General features: G+C 38.5%; 1 protein-coding gene across 25 annotated transcripts in view; it reads right to left on the reverse strand.

The window, feature by feature from the left end:
- Positions 1 to 17,631, reverse strand: part of MEF2C (myocyte enhancer factor 2C) — a 178,280-nt gene that overhangs the window by 81,856 nt on the left and 78,793 nt on the right. The gene's annotated exons all lie outside the window — the stretch shown is intronic.

The raw sequence follows: 17,631 nt of genomic DNA on the forward strand, positions 1-17,631 counted from the left end.
AGATCTGTGTTCAAAACTCCTCAAAATTGTTTAGTCTCATGCCGTTTAACTGAAAACACTTGAAGGGATCCTACTGTACTTTTTCAGACAGAGTAATATTCTGTTTTCTAGAAATCCAGCAGGGAGTTGGGAAGAGCTTTAACCATAATACTGTTAGGTCTTGGTTTCACTCTTCTGTGTCCCCTACTTGCTCTCCCAAGTCAGAAATTCTATTGTTATCTTTGCCTTTCTCTTCTTTTACTCCAATCTATTACCAAATCCCGTAATTTCTTTCCTCAAAATGCTTCTCAGGTTCCCGCTTCCTCGTCTATTTCCCAGGCGTCTTTATCATTCCCGTCTTTATCAGCTTCCTGTCCTAGGCAATCTTCCTGTCTGAAACCATCCCCTCCTCATTTCATCCTAATCTTCAAAACCTCACTCGTCACTGCCTTTTCTTCCTGATGAGTCGGCTACAGGAGCTCCTCTGGCTTCAAACACTTCCACCTGCCAATGCTACCAACTATAAACGTGCATGTCCCTGCTCCCAATTTCAGTCTTGAGTAAACTGCACTTGGCCCCCCCAAAACCATGAACTTTCTTAAGTATAAGCCTGTATACTTTGTGGTCCAGTGTTTCCTGGCAGGTTTTTGTAGAACAGTATTTCTATAAAATTCTCCTTAAGACCACAGTTCAATAAGTGTAGGAAATGAGGCACAGTGGTATATTAAGGGCTGAGCAACTTTTAAAAACTTCAACCTGCTTTCCAAACTTACTGTTGACAGAATGTTTATTTCTTTGCTTATTTATTTTGAGGAACACTTGCTGTCATTCTTCAGAACAAGGCTTCTAAAGTATCTAGCCGGGGAAATCCTGACTGACTGACTGACTGAATTATTATTATCAAAGGTGAGGCTCAAAATTTCCCCCTTCATCTTCAAATCCAACGTATCTTGCAGAGGTCAGTTCAGTTTTATCTACTACTTCAGTTCAGTTCAGTTCAGTTCAGTTCAGTCGTTCAGTCGTGTCCGACTCTTTGCAACCCAATGAATCGCAGCACAGCAGGCCTCCCTGTCCATCAACATCTCCTGGAGTTCACTCAGACTCAAGTCCATCGAGTCAGTGATGCCATCCAGCCATCTCATCCTCTGTCGTCCCCTTCCCCTCCTGCCCCCAATCCCTCCCAGCATCAGTCTTTTCCAATGAGTCGACTCTTCACATGAGGTGGCCAAAGTATTGGAGTTTCAGCTTTAGCATCATTCCTTCCAAAGAAATCCCAGGGCTGATTTCCTTCAGAATGGACTGGTTGGATCTCCTTGCAGTGCAAGGGACTCTCAAGAATCTTCTCCAACACCACAGTTCAAAAGCATCAATTCTTCGGCGCTCAGCCTTCTTCACAGTCCAACTCTCACACCCATACATGACCACAGGAAAAACCACAGCCTTGACTAGACAGACCTTTGTTGGCAAAGTCATGTGTCTGCTTTTCAATATGCTATCTAGGTTGGTCAAAACTTTCCTTCCAAGGAGTAAGCGTCTTTTAATTTCATGCTTGCAATCACCACCTGCAGTGATTTTGGAGCCGAAAAAAATAAAGTCTGACAGTGTTTCCATCTATTTCCCATGAAGTGATGGGACTGGATGCCATGATCTTCGTTTTCTGAATGTTGAGCTTTAAGCCAACGTTTTTACTCTCCTCTTTCACTCTCATCAAGAGGCTTTTTAGTTCCTCTTCACTTTCTGCCATAAGGGTGATGTTATCTGCATATCTGAGGTTATTGGTATTTCTCCCGGCAATCTTGATTCCAGCTTGTGTTTCTTCCAGTCCAGGGTTTCTCATGATGTACTCTGCATAGAAGTTAAATAAGCAGGGTAACAATATACAGCCTTGATGTACCCCTTTTCCTATTTGGAACCAGTCTGTTGTTCCATGTGCGGTTCTAACTGTTGCTTCCTAACCTGCATATAGGTTTCTCAAGAGGCAGGTCAGGTGGTTTGGTATTCCCATCTCTTTCAGAATGTTCCACAGTTTATTGTGATCCACACAGTCAAAGGCTTTGGCATAGTCAATAAAGCAGAAATAGATGTTTTTCTGGAACTCTCTTGCTTTTTCGATGATCCAGCGAATGTTGGCAATTTGATCTCTGGTTCCTCTGTGTTTTCTTTCTTTTTTTAATTTTAGTTTTTTATTTTTTAAATTTTAAAATCTTTAATTCTTACATGCATTCCCAAACATGAACCCCCCTCCCACCTCCCTCCCCATAACAACTTTCTGGGTCATCCCCATGCACCAGCCCCAAGCATGCTGCATCCTGCGTCAGACATAGACTGGCGATTCAATTCACATGATAGTATACATGTTAGAATGTCATTCTCCCAAATCATCCCACCCTCTCCCTCTCCCTCTGAGTCCAAAAGTCCGTTATACACATCTGTGTCTCTTTCCCTGTCTTGCATACAGGGTCGTCATTGCCATCTTCCTAAATTCCATATATATGTGTTAGTATACTGTATTGGTGTTTTTCTTTCTGGCTTACTTTACTCTGTATAATCGGCTCCAGTTTCATCCATCTCATCAGAACTGATTCAAATGAATTCTTTTTAACGGCTGAGTAATACTCCATTGTGTATATGTACCACAGCTTTCTTATCCATTCATCTGCTGATGGACATCTAGGTTGTTTCCATGTCCTGGCTTGAACATCTGGAAGTTCACGGTTCACATATTGCTAAAGCCTGGCTTGGAGAATTTTGAGCATGACTTTACTAGTGTGTGAGATGAGTGCAATTGTGCAGTAGTTTGAGCATTCTTTGGCATTGCCTTTCTTTGGGATTGGAATGAAAACTGACCTTTTCCAGTCCTGTGGCCACTGCTGAATTTTCCACATTTGCTGGCATATTGAGTGCAGCAATTTCACAGCCTCATCTTTACCTACTTGCTTGTAATTCCAAAATCTAGAGTCCTACTCCTTATCTGTCTCCAGAAACCCAATGGATGTCCTCCACTCCTGTGCCTATCTACAAGTCTTAGGAATGTCATACTCCCGAAGCCCAAATTTCATCTTCAACCTCGAATCTGCTCTCCTTCCTGGGTCCCCGATCTCATTGTAAACTCAGTCACCCAAACTAGAGACCACCGACTGGAGTGCGAACACCCCTCATCCCACACTCCTAAATCAATGTGTTGACAGAAGTGTGGACTAGCAGACAGAAAATCTGACTTCCTGGTCTCCTCACTGCCCTCTCCCCCTTTTGTTAATACTTGTTTTACCTATCACCTTTTATTTTTTGTTATAGTTCTGACATTTTATAACTTCTATGACTTTCTGGGTGATCACTGGCTTAATGTCTGTCTTCCACTATGCTGCACATTCTACAAGAGCATGTACAAGAGCTCTATTTTGCCCACTACTGTATCCCCAGTGCCTAGAACAGCAGACATATGGGCACAGGGTAAAGATCTACTGTCTAAAAAAGGAAATAGGAAAAACTATTTTGCTGTTTTTTAGAAATATCAAAGTGATATATGTTATATAAAACTGTGGAGACCTCCCTGGCTGCCCAGTGTTTAATGCCCATTTGCCATTCAATGCAGGGGGTGTGGGTTTGATCCCCGGTCAGGGAGGTAAGATCCCACATGTCACGGGGCCAAAAAACCCAAACATAAGACAGAAGCAATACTGTAATACATTCAGTAAAGATTTTAAAAACAGCCCACATCAAAAAAAAATCTTGAAAAAAGTTTGAAAAAAAATACTGTGATAGCTTTCCCTACCAAATTTTCATTTAGCAACTCATAAATGGAACTTTAAAAAGATAAACCTATACTTTAAAAATGATTATAGTCTGATATCACGTCTGCATGGAAGGCAGCATGACAGAAAGAGAACATGGGGTATGGCTTCAGGGGATCCTAGATTTTAAAGCAGATCTTCTATTTATTAATTTGATTTTTCTCCGAGTTTGACTTTTCATTTATAAAATGGTGATAGCACCTACTCTTGGGGTTGCTGAGAGGATTATATAAAATAACATATGTACAATATTCAGTTCAGTTAAGCTTTGCATTTAAAGTAGAAGCTCAATAAATCTGTTTTTATCCCTTTCTTGGTTGACTTATAGGAAATGAACTTACAAAATATACCTGTCTTAGTGGCTCAGAGTCTACTGATGAAGATTATCTGAAGATCTTACTGCAGTCTTCCAGATAGAAAGCTAAAACGGAACTATGGAATCTCCACTGATCATTCTTTGGAAAATACAGCATTTAGGTATTTACCAGCTGACATCAGCTAGTCAAAATCTACTAATATACATTATTTATGCTTCAACTTGGATAATTTTTCTTTGTAATATCTGCCAATGTCTCACCTTCTATTTTGTGTTTATTGACTGCCTTACTAAAAAGTACTTCAAATAAAATACAGCTATTGTTTTCATATCTGATTATCATATTACTTTAGAAGCTTTTTTTATTCTGGTTCATTCAGATGAGTCATGATTAGGGATGAGCTAAATAAAGACTATCTTTTGGAATGGATAACAATCACTACTATTAATTATATAGATTTATACAAAATATCTTTTAATAATTCTCTTAGATGCAGTTTAGTTATGCAGACATACTTGCACACTGGTATTTGTTTAGTGAAATAGGTTACAGAGGCATTCAGTGCAGAAGGCACTGACCCAAAATACTTTCATATATCTAAAACCACTTTTAATCAGACTTTCATGACCACAAACTGTAGGTGGAATGTCTCAATACAGTATGGTTTCTGTCGTACTCAAACCTCAGAATTTAGCACGTTACAACACTCACCATCAAAGTACATTTCGGCACAGAAATATCATTAAAGCCACTATTTGTGTTTACTTTTAGGTACTCTTCAACATTTGTGTAACCAAATAGGCTGCTGGATAATGCATATTTATTTAATAATACCTGTCAAAAAAGTCAGTGCACGTAGCTTCTTTTCATTAAAACTGCAGACTGAAATGATGATAACTGCATTAAAGCATTTAAGAAAATATCTTCAAAATCTACTCTTAATTGTGCTAAATTTAATTCTGTATTATGTTCATATTCTTCATAGCATACTCAAAATGTATTTTATAATGCTTTTTCTCATTGTTCACAGTTAGATAAAATTGTTTTTCAGCATTAAGCTTTCTTAAGAGAACTGGGATATTACTCTTCATTTAAAATATGCCACTCAATGACAAAGATTGCAATTCAGAGCTTTTACACTTAAATATAATAATGTATTGTAATGATTACATTTTTCATAACTTGAGAATAGTTTGTAATGGGGACAAGTCCATTTCTACTTCAATAACATATTCGAACCTTAGGTGACATGGAAAACTGTTTTTACAGTAGTTAGGCAAAGAGATGCTCTTTTCCAGCATGACATCAATCAAGGTGCACCAAGAAGAGAATAAAACCAATACTGTTTAAGTGGGCACTGAATTTACATTCAATTTTCAAAATCAAAGAGACTTCACATGTAACATACATATGGAAAGCAAGACGACTCTGTAAACATTGAGCATTTTATGTTTCTTTTTCTTTACCTCTTGAAACAAAGCCCCAAATGTAATAATGATGAGGTTTTATTAAGACATTTCAGTATTAAGTTGTATGTTAGCCTGGGGTTTTAAATCCTAGCCTAAGGGCAGGGATCACACATCTCATGCTGACAATCACTCTAGAACTTATAAGGTATGAATCAGGGCTTGAAATTAGAATTTTAAATTGAGAAAAGGCACATTAATTATGGAAGTTTTGACAAACCTTTATGATGAGACTTATTCTAATACTGCAGAGTTGACTGGTTGTCTGAGTTTGCCTCTGCTGAAGACCCCATGTCTGGCCTCACAAAGACTGACCAATAGATACTCAATGAACGAATGGATTTTGGAATGGTGTTTTAAACTCTGAATGTCGCAATAAAATTTTCCACTAAAAGTAGATACTTTTAAAAACTTGTGTTTTTAATATATTATTTTTTCCTGAAGTAAGAAAAAAATAATTCAAAAAGTTCAGAAAAAAGTGGACTCACTTTTGCCCTCATGACTCACCATGAAAGACAGACAAATGTGAAGGTAAAAACTAAATTTTATAATCACAGGAAACAAAAGTGAAGCGGGAGGATGTAAGAGTTCAAATGATTGCATTCAATTGAGCAAAAATTTATTGAACTTTCTAATGAGTTCAGATTTTTAAAGAACATGCATTTGGGAAAGTGTTTCATGAAATCCTCATCACAATACTATTGATTTGAGATTAGATGGTAGCATTTAAATATGAATTAATTAACCAGTGTTAAGTTTAAAGACAGTCTCTTGCAATGGCCTATGGAGTTTTCAGTAACTTTCCTGCCTGAGGCACCATTTTTATCATTGGTGTAGAGGAAGATGTAGCCAGCATGTTTAGCAAATCTGCATACAAGGCAAGCCCGGGTGATAACCCAATAGATGGTAGAGTCTCTATCCATATATAGCTCCCTCTACACACTGGAAAGCTGGGTCACAAATAAGATAACAGAGAGAAGGTTAAAGACTTCATTTGTATTAAAAAAAAACAGAATTATGTAATCTCAGGTTGGAGGAAAACTAACGTGATAGCTGATTATGGGAAAAGGCTTTAAAGTTATAGTGTTTCACAGTGGGAATTAATTATCCTAATGATCTCTTTGTTAGTCAGCACTAACTAATCTTTATATTCAGCTCTGAGAATTTTAATACGACATTAACGATACCGACAAAATCAGAGCATCTATAGGATGGCAAACAAGTCTGAGAATAATTTTGCAGGAGAAATCATTGAGGGAATCTGGAATGTTTAAGCCAGAAATGCCAAACACTTTCCAAGATCTGCAGACTTCGTGGCCATGTGAAGAGGCAGATGAGTTATTCTGTCTTATTCTGTAGAGCAGAGTTAGCAAGCACTGCTGAAAATCATCGAGGTTCAACATAAAGGGAAACCTAGTGATGAGACCTGTCCAGCAGAGGACCTAGCCTCACGAAGTTAAGAAGCAGTTCTTTCCTGAATATGTTCAAGTAGGGCTGCGTATCAAGGAAGGTGTAGAAGGTGTTCCTGAATTAAACAAGAAGCTGGACTAGAGATCTTTAAAATATTTATTCCAGATTTTAGATGTTCAGATTCTATGCCTAGGTAGCACAGACCTTTGGGTGAAGGGGAAGTTTAGAGTGAATGAAATATGATTTCCAACAAGAATCTATTTCTGAAATTTCATTCTGTAGAATGCTTTATATTTTGGTCACTCAATCTCATCAATACATTACCATGCTGCTGCTGCTGCTGCTGCTAAGTTGCTTCAGTAGTGCCCAACTCTGTGTGACCCCATAGACAGCAGCCCACCAGGCTCCTCCGTCCCTGGGATTCTCCAGGCAAGAACACCGGAGTAGGTTGCCATTTCCTTCTCCAATGCATGAAAGTGAAAAGTGAAAGTGAAGTCGTGTCCAACTCTTAGTGACCCCATGGCTGCAGCCTACCAGGCTCCTCCATCCATGGGATTTTCCAGGCAAGAGTACTGGAGTGGGGTGCTGTTGCCTTCTCCGATACATTACCGTAATCACTTCTAACTTTCATATTCCAAGAAATAAAACTAGATCACTTTCTTTCTGCAGTTAGAAGAGATATAAAAAAGACTCTAAAGAACTGGAGTGGACAGTATTAAATTATATATAGCACAGAAAAACAACTGTCCAGATGGATAAAATAACAAATTCACGTTGTTAAAATATTTTGAAAGAAGCAGTATCTATACATTGTTACTGAGGCTCTGTGGTGTGGAAGCAAAAACATGGGAACTGAAAATCAAGTCTAAGCTCTGCCATGTATGATCCGTGTGTCCTTGGCCTTGGGTAAATTGTTTAACTTATCAGTCTCCTGGTATCCTCATCTGTAAAATGAAGGTAATAACAGGAGTACGTAAAGGCTGTATATTGTCACTCTGCTTATTTAACTTCTATGCGGAGTACATCATGAGAAACGCTGGACTGGAAGAAGCACAAGCTGGAAACAAGAGTGCTGGGAGAAATATCAATAACTTCAGATATGCAGATGACATCACCCTTATGGCAGAAAGTGAAGAGGAACTAAAATGCCTCTTGATGAGAGTGAAAGAGGAGAGCGAAAAAGTTGGCTTAAAGCTCAACATTCAGAAAACGAACATCATGGCATCCAGTCCCATCACTTCATGGGAAATAGACGGGGAAACAGTGGAAACACTGTCAGACTTTAATTTTTTGGGCTCCAAAATCATTGCAGATGGCAACTGCAGCCATGAAATTAAAAGACGCTTACTTCTTGGAAGAAAAGTTATGACCAACCTAGATAGCATATTGAAAAGCAGAGACATTACTTTGCCAACAAAGGTCTGTCTAGTCAAGGCTATGGCTTTTCCAGTGGTCATGTATGGATGTGAGAGTTGGACTGTGAAGAAGGCTGAGCGCTGAAGAATTGATGCATTTGAACTGTGGTGTTAGAGAAGACTCTTGAGAGTCCCTTGCACTGCAAGGAGATCCAACCAGTCCATTCTGATAGAGATCAGCCCTGGGATTTCTTTGGGAGGAATGATGCTAAAGCTGAAACTCCAATACTTTGGCTACCTCATGTGAAGAGTTGACTCATTGGAAAAGACTCTGATGCTGGGAGGGATTGGGGGAAGGAGGAAAAGGGGACAACAGAGGATGAGATGGCTGGATGGCATCACTGACTCGATGGACGTGAGTCTGAGTGAACTCCGGGAGATGGTGATGAACAGGAAGGCCTGGCGTGCTGCGATTCATGGGGTCGCAAAGAGTCGGACACGACTGAGCGAGTGAACTGAACTGAACAGGTATCCTACAGAGTTATGATGAGAGTTAAACTAAAGAACACACAAGTGTCAGTGATGTGCTGACATGATACAAGGTAGATAATATTTTTTTTTCTGAAGTGTGAGGCTCAGTCACTTCTTGTTATAAACTGTAAAAGACTACTCTCCTAAGATCTGCTAGCTTGTTTCACCATCATCATGCTTAAGAGTTTCTTTCTCAACTAAACCTCCAGCTTCACTTGGAGGCTGGAACAGCTCCAGTCTGCTCTTGCAAGCTGAAGTCCCAGAACATTGCTTTGCTCAATATTTGTTGAATGAATGAATGGATAGATGGATGGGATAATTACTCATTTTTTTTTTTTTTTTGTAATTCAAAATGAATCTCTATGCAAGCCCAAACTATGCTAATAGGAAGTTTGCCGCTGAGGGAGAAAATTTCACAGTTATTTTTCCTTCTTTTTGTCACACTGGCTTACAGTTTACTGTAAGTATGTTTTTAAACATACGTTTGGTAAAAATGAATAGGAGAAAAACTGGATTGGGTCTGCTTTTTGGTGAAACTGGAGCATATTTTTTTTATAACTGTTTTTAGATAAGAGTGTTGACTTTGGTGACTTTTTTCTAAGAAGTTCAAAGACTTTATAAGCTATCTTGCTACATCTGACAGCATCTCTTTGAAGTTATCATTTGGCACAGTTTATCATCCCCATTTCTCAGATGATACTGCAAAGAAAGGCATGGATTGCCTTATTCCAGGGTCACAAAACTAGTCCTTGATGAACCAGAAATAGAGACCTCTTCACACAACATCCATCTTTCTTCCCATTAGTTGGCGTTTCTACCCTTTTTGAGATAACAGTGCATTTTAGGGGCTGAAAGTCAGCACAGCGTGGACCTCAACAGCCACTCATCAAGCATTGTACAAGTACAGCAAGAACTGTCAGCAATTCTGAGGAATAGAAGCATCAGAGTAGTGGCACAACTTATTAATTAGTATAAGGATAGCTTTCCAGGCTAAAGTAAAAAAAAAAAAATTTAAACTAAAATACTAACACTGAGAAGTTGGTTTCTAGGTTCTGACAATAAACCAAAGCTCCTTCTGTGTGGACTCCACAGCCACCTCTGTCCTCAGACCTCCAGACAGGACCGCCAAAGCCAGTGAGAACCACACGTATGCACTAGCGGGCACACACTTGTTCTATATTTATGGATGTTTATTTAAATTTCACAAAATGAGAAGCATTTTGGTTGGTAGCAAATACAAGCCTGTTTACGGCCGGAATAAAAGAGGTGGGTCTCTGATTTACTCACAATGTAAATAACAAGTTCTAAAACAGAGGACAAGTCCTGTGTCATTTCCTACAGGGCAGGGAAATTAGACGACTGGGTAACAGAAAGGGCATTTAATAATGAGTCTCCACGCCACACGCAGGCCTCGGTTCACCCTCCCAATCCTGGCTCCATTCATAAACTCACCTCAGGAGAACTTTCCTGCCACATTTTAACGGTGAGAGTCCTTGCACCTTATAGGCAAGAATAAATGAAAGGAAAAAGACCTTCGGAAAAAGCAGCTATTCACATTTATGAAAATAATGGAGACCTAACTCTAAATGACTTCAGATGTATTACCAAGGGGAGCAAGGGTGACTTTATCTATGGATCTCCAGTGTTTCTTCCCACCAATCAGAATTTTTCATACTGATCTTAATTGAACCGCTCAATGAGTGGAGGACTTTTTACTTATTTCAACTCATAAAGTAATAGTAGTTTCATAGTTTGGGACTAATAAACCCAGCTACTTTTATTTTCAAAGTTTTGAGGTTTTATCAGGTTTTGTTTTGTTTTTCCCAAAAAGAGCCACTATGAATACAACTGTCATCTTACGAAAATATTTTAGATCCACCCCTCCTCACCCACAGCCTAGAGAATCTCTCCGCTTCCTCCCAGTTAAGGAAATGGAGTGACTAATGAGGAATGAGATGGGCAGTTGGCGGATACAATGCGCTCTCTAATCCAGAGAGCATCTAGGTCTTTCTCTGTGTTTAAAGGGTTAGCGATGGAGTCAAGAGTCTGCCACGACAATCTTTAATTGAAAAAAAAAAAAAAAGGGAAATGCCCTCTTAAATGCTCTTTTTTCTTCCCCCGGCTTGTTCCTGACAGTAAGTAATGGTGTGACTGTTCTAAAGTCTTCCTCTTCAATTTTATTTTGTTTAATTCAGTCTGTCATTAGAAAGGCTTGCGAGCTTTGGGCCTGATGATTACTTTCGGTGGGAGGAAGTGGGGCCACTGCAGACTTGTGTTCTAGACAAGCGCTCCTTTATACAATGACGGGGCCTGCCACCATAAATGAAAGGCTCTTTAAAGAGCAGAGAGGGACTCTTTTAAGCAGAGTGCTACCATGTGCTTGTAACCCTCCAGCATAACTTGCGAGGATGAGACAGCAGTGTGTTCTGCTGCAAAGGGGACTATTGTCCTCGTTAGCCTCCAGCAAATTGAGCCCCGTTTCGCTGCAATGCAGTAGGATTTCCAAAGGGTTGCAGGCAATCCTTCCTAAAATTCTGAACGCCATGAAAGGATTAAAATAGGGGGGCTCAGTGTATGGAATTTAGAACTCTCCAGACCCCCTCACCCTAAGTCAACACCCCAACCCTCAGAACGGGCCTTTAAATCTTGTGCCTTGCATGCTATTTTGAGGAAGTGTAATAAAAGCAAGGGTTAAACTTGAGTATCTATTAGCAAATGCAGAGTCTGAGTTTTAAAACTTGTCATGGCTGATTTCTGATATGTTTATATACATGAGGACAAGGAAGACGATAAGCTATAATGATTACACTTAGGATTTAAAAGATTGCATTGTGGTCCACTTTCAAGCTTCAGAATGTTTTGGATTTTAAAAAGAGACTAGATATAATGCAATATGTTTTACATTTTTTAATACATGCTCTTGAGGTCTGCTTCGTTTCTTAAGAGGCTGATTTACATTCTAAATTCAATCTGCAGATGCAGTCATGAAACAAATGCTTATTTCTCTTTATCTTGTATACATGAAACATATCATTTGAGTCTGAAAAGAATCAAATAAACCAGATTAATATTTTGGGGTCAAAAACATGTTTACTAGTTTAACAAAGCCAGAATGTACCTAAGGTAAAGGTCAAAGACTACTTCATTCCCCGCTGAGCGAATGCTCAGGAAGCACATTTGTCTATGTTTCCTGTCATAACAGGAAGAGCATAACTTCTTCCTTTCCACAATGGCTTCAGTTTTACCTCCCAACTCCAATATTTTCTCCCTCAGGGCCTTCCAAATCAATCCTTGGAAGACAGAAGGCAGGAGGCTGTCTCCGTTGTAGTTTCCAAACAGTTACATTTGTTGAAATGTTATTTAAATGTTAGTGATGTCTTAAGCTGAGCTGTTCCAACTTAAAATTAAAAGTCAAATATCTAAACATTTAGAGTGGTTCTCTTATTCCTATTAGTGGTCCAACATATTTCAAAAGAAACACAAATACATATTCCATATTATGGAATTTCATTTACTTTAACTATCTTGTTATTTTTTCCCCCCTTTCAAACAAAGTCATTATTCTTGGTGGGGGCGGGGGTTCCACCTGTCTTCAGTAAGACTATCTGGGATGTAAGCTTTAAAAATACTTTTACTATAATAATTTTCGAAGGAGCTCATTTTAAATGAATAAATTACAATCTTAAAGGAAGTCTAGACTGCAAAGTACAAGGCTTTTGAAACAATTAGCAACATGTTCTTTAATCTACAGTTTGGAAGAAACTTCTTCGTTTATGACGTATATATGGTCTATTTATAATGTTAATATTTTTAGTGCTGGTTTCTCAGTAATATAATGTCACAGAAAGTTTGTGCATTTGCAGAGCACAGGGACATTTGCAGCACACAGAATGATGTGTGCATGAACTCAGAGGTGGAAGGTGCCATTCAGTGCCAACTTGCTACCCAGAGTGAGTGAAACACGATAAATATAAGCACTGAAATTTTTTTATAGTTTTAAATGGAAATTGTATGAGATACACAAATTAGAACTGAAACAGCAAAAGTCTTGAAGCCCTCAAGTTCAGAGCTTAGTTCTTAAATCCAGAGATAGAATTCAAGAGTAGACAGTTACCCTTTTCCTTATGAACATTTTGAGCTCTCTTGGACTTCTCACTAAAGTAAAAACTAATGAGTGGTTACATGGCAGTTCAGATAATATCTTTTTGGCAATAAAGAAACAGATCTAGCTAGAAAAGTGTAAAATGTCCCATACCACATGGAATGTACAGAAAATGTGCTGTGTACTATCTCTGGGATTCGTCCACAGAGCTGGGCGATCATTTGTGAATTGTTTTCAAACTGACAGGAACAGAACAGAAAGGAATGGCTTGATGTCACAGCTGTTAAACATACATCTGAGCTCTTTGGTTACACTTGCTTTGATTTGGAATCTTGCAGAAGTAGTTTGTCACTTTTCCCTTCTGGCTTTCTTTTTCAGTCTCTCACCAGTTAATTTCAACTCTCTGATAAAATTTCAACTCTTCCTCTTGGTGATTTTATGAATAACAAAAGAGTGATTTAATTTATATGCATGGGGAACCCCTGAGCAGGCATGCACAGGCTGCGTAAAAATACCTTGCAATCGAATTCTGAGGTGCACTGCTGGGTCCTAATGCATTGCCATGATATATCCTACTTTTATGTACTGACTCATTTTATAAAATCAGTTTAATGAAAAAATTTAATATGAATTTAGCAGTGACCTGTTAAATGGTATTGAGGGAAAAGTGGTATCATCATCACCATCATGAGTTATTTCCAGGTTTATTCTGGATTTAGAGATTTAAAAAAACAATACTTTGGCACTGATTGAACTTTTGAATCACTTAATTTGAAAAAAAGGTTCCAGATATTCACCATCTAACATGGATAATGCTTCTTTTGTATTTAAAGCTTAGTTTCCTCTCAAATAATTTGTATTTGCTTGACATGCATACAAGCAACTGACAAGCCTGGAAGTTCTGTTTGTGAAGATGATAGAAGAAAAGTGTGCTTGGATGACTCTCTTCTAACTCTTGGCTTAGAATTTGTAAAAAAAAAAAATTTTCTTGAAGCAATTTATTTGTATTTCTATGTTATCCAATTCCTCACATTTAAAGATTGAATCTATCTCAACTTCAATAAATTTTATATTAGGTTAGTAGGCTGCAACTCTCAAGTTTAGTACCGTAATTAGCCTTTTTATTCCCTGATATTCTGGATATTACCTTGAAAGAACATTACAGTAAAAATTCCATTGAAAATTTTAGTTAAAATTTTAAGAACCTAAAATAGAGAAAAACTAGGAAAATTAAGGAGTAAAACTTCGTTTTTTAAAAAAGAGTCATTTGAGAAAATCAATGCACCTCTTTTTTTTTTCAGTTTAGTTTAGAAAATATCAGGTTTAGTTTAAAAACCTCAGTACGTAGAAATTGTCAGAGACTGCATCTACACCGAACATATTTCTTTAGTTTTTTTTTTTCTGAGCCCACTTAAAATAATCATAAGTCATGTACGGAAATGAAGATAGGGACATAAGAAAAGGGAAAAAGTTACAAAATGTAACAGCTATGACTAATCCCCTTTAGTCATAAGGGGATTCTCCTGGAATTCTATTAGCAGGAGAATGTTGCTAATTGTCTTTAATTTGTGCTCCAGATATTGCACTGATAATTACCTGAAATTTTGTTTGCTGGCAAAAACTGTTATTGTGCCAGGTGTGATGGAAGAAAAGAATTTAAGACATTTAATAATCTTTATGCCTTAACTTACTATATTAGGTCGTAACTGGGTTCTTTGGCAAATATTTCTCTCTGGTAGTTACTCAAATATGTAAATATCTTCTTTAGAACAAGTCATACAAATAAATTTGGGTGTGTGTCTCTCCTATCCTCTCAAAGTGGAAAAGCTGAAATTTTTAAATACAAACACATTAAGTAAACAGGTTTAGGTTAAGCATGCCTGATTTTCATATATCCTTTTTCTTGATGTAACAGATATAACAGATTTCTAAGTATATTCTGTTTGCAGAAAGAGTCACATGAGGACAAAACTCATTTAAAAATCTGGCTGTTTCAGAAGCACAGTAACAACTGGTACCATATGAAGGAGGCTAAGATTATTGCCTAATTGATGAAGGTAACTCACAGGTAAGAACAAAAAATGCAGGTGGAGAGACTTGAAATTGTAGTGTGAGAATAAGCTGCAAGCTAGACGTGATAAAAATGGTGACAAGTAGTTCAGAATAATTTGGTCAGGAACATACATTTGAAAGTAAGTCCCACAAGCATGAGAAATTGGGAAATTACTTCTCCCCATCCTTGGCACGAGCCCTGCCCTACAAATGTTCTGTGTGATTTTTCTTCCTGCTCACTAGCCATCCTCTGCCATCCTGGCTCTTGCTTAGAAATGATTCTCTTGCCACTTGTTAGCTTCCAAAGGCTCCTTTGTGCCCCAACTCTACTCTGTTTCGGGCTCCCCTGCTGGCACAGTGGTAAAAGAATCTGCCTGTCTGTGCAAGAGAAGCAAGAGACTCAGGTTTGATCCCTAGGTTGGAAAGGACCAACCCACTCTAGTATTCATGCCTGGAAAATCCCATGAACAGAGGAGCTTGGTGGGCCATGGGGTCACAAAGAGTTGTAAGCATGCATACCTGCTCTACTGTGTTCCACTTTTCCTTCCATCTCCCTGATACCCTTTCAAGTGGGTAACAATCCACTTGAAGGTTCAGGCTCCATTCTTTAGGGTGCTACACAGCACAGGAGTTGTTTTGACAGAAATCACATTATCTATAATAACTAATGGTTCAAAGACCTCGAGTCTTAACAGGGATAACTAATAGGTAAATTTCTCAGGCACTCATCACACACTAGGTGCTTTACATTTATCCCCCAGTTTAATTATTTCAACGACCCAATGAAGCAGGTACTATTTTTCAATCTTCCCTTCTGCTGATGAGGGAAGCAAGGTTCAGAGGGGTCAAGTTACTTGCTGGAGGGTCACACAGCTAGTAGCAGGCAGAACTCGGGCCTGAGCAAGGTTTATGTGTCTCTAAAAAACTATGCTCTTCACCATGATATGCTGGATGCAGGATGATGTATGTAGTGGGAGAAAGTGATGACATAAACCTATGCTCTAAGCCATTATCTTATACAGAACGCATGACGTAACTGAAAAACAGCTTACTTTGTTTTTGAATCCGAAAGATTTGGGCTCAAATCCTGGCCACCTCCCAGTGTTAACTCTCTGACTTCAAAGCTCTGCATGATCTGGGCCCTGCCTAGCATTTAAACCTGTTCTCTCATCTCTCTAAAGTTACACACAGGAGGCTCAAGTAAGTTCCTTGGGGCATTCCGTCGACTCCTCAGCCAGCTCTTCCCTTTCTCAAGGAGCTTTGCAAACACTGTTCCCTCTGGAATGCTGTCTCCTGCCGAACTCTGAAACATCTCTTTGCTCCCATCTTTCAGCGTTTCCTTAGGGAAGCCTTTCTCCCACCCCCAACCTAAATAAAGCACCTCCTGTTATTCTTTCATAGCATTTGGGTAGTTTCATTCATAACACATGTGAACCAAATTTTTGTTATAAATTTGCATATCTCACGTCTGGTTCATCTGACTAGGCCCACAGGCCAATCCTGTCTGCCTCCTGTTTTTGCCAGTAAAGTTTTATTCAAACATAGACACATTAAAATTCATGTACGTGTTGTCCTTTGCCACTTTCACTCCAAGGGTAGAACTGAGCATCCAAGACAGAGATTGCGTGGTTCACAAGGTCAAAAATATTTGCTCTCTGGACCTTTACAGAACCAGGCTGCTGACTTCTACAGCAGACAATAAGCTGAGTAAGATTCAATTGGCTTATCACTGAGCACTTCATGTTAGGCAGGTTGCAAACAAATGATATTTGCTGACTTAATAAATAAATGAATTATTCAGCTGTAAATGGAATTAATGAGGATTAAATGGAATATGTAGTTCTTGGTACATGTAGCTACTTTCAAAGTATTTGAAAACTTCTGGGAGACAAATTGACAATTCATGATTTTAGTTTTATATAGTAGCTTAAGAAATCACCTTGTTTAGGTTAGAGATTGAGAAATTAGTGCTTTTCATAAACTTGGAGACTCTGGAAAATTAAAAAAAAACAAGCTGTTACTTTTTCCCTCCCCTAAACTATTTTATATATATAATCAGAGTTCCTGAATTTTAGCTGTTGCCTACTGCCATAATGAAAAATAAAGTAAGGGCAAAATTCAATTTAAACAGTCAGCCGCTCTGTTTTCCCACAGTTTTATTTCTTAATGATATACAACTTATCACATCAGCTCTGTAATATTTCATTTCACACTTTAAGCCAGTATTTCTTATTCTGTAAAAACACACCCTGTTCTGTATAGCCAAATAAACACCTGTGACGGCAGGGCAGGCTTTTACTGCTTTTGAGAAAAGATGACAGTGAGCTATTGTATGAGGTTCTATTAAGGAGTCTACAGTGGGGGGAAGCTTCCAAAAGGGCAAAGCAGTGAATGCTTTTCTTTTCAACATCTGAACATGCACTTTAAAGGGAGCCTAGGTTAGGGGTGTCTCCTCACTTTGGATGACACGCTGTTGCAGATTTGCTGGTGCTGATTATTAGAAGTGACCTACATCTTCTAGGCTCTCTCCCAAACAGCTCTTACGATCACTCTCGCAGTAGACGAGAGACACGCAGATGACTATTTTTAAGTAAGATGGCTGTTTAAGATTGTCAATAGCCATTGACA

Source organism: Ovis canadensis, chromosome 5, assembly GCF_042477335.2.
Source record: "Ovis canadensis isolate MfBH-ARS-UI-01 breed Bighorn chromosome 5, ARS-UI_OviCan_v2, whole genome shotgun sequence".
NCBI classification, from domain to species: domain Eukaryota; kingdom Metazoa; phylum Chordata; class Mammalia; order Artiodactyla; family Bovidae; genus Ovis; species Ovis canadensis.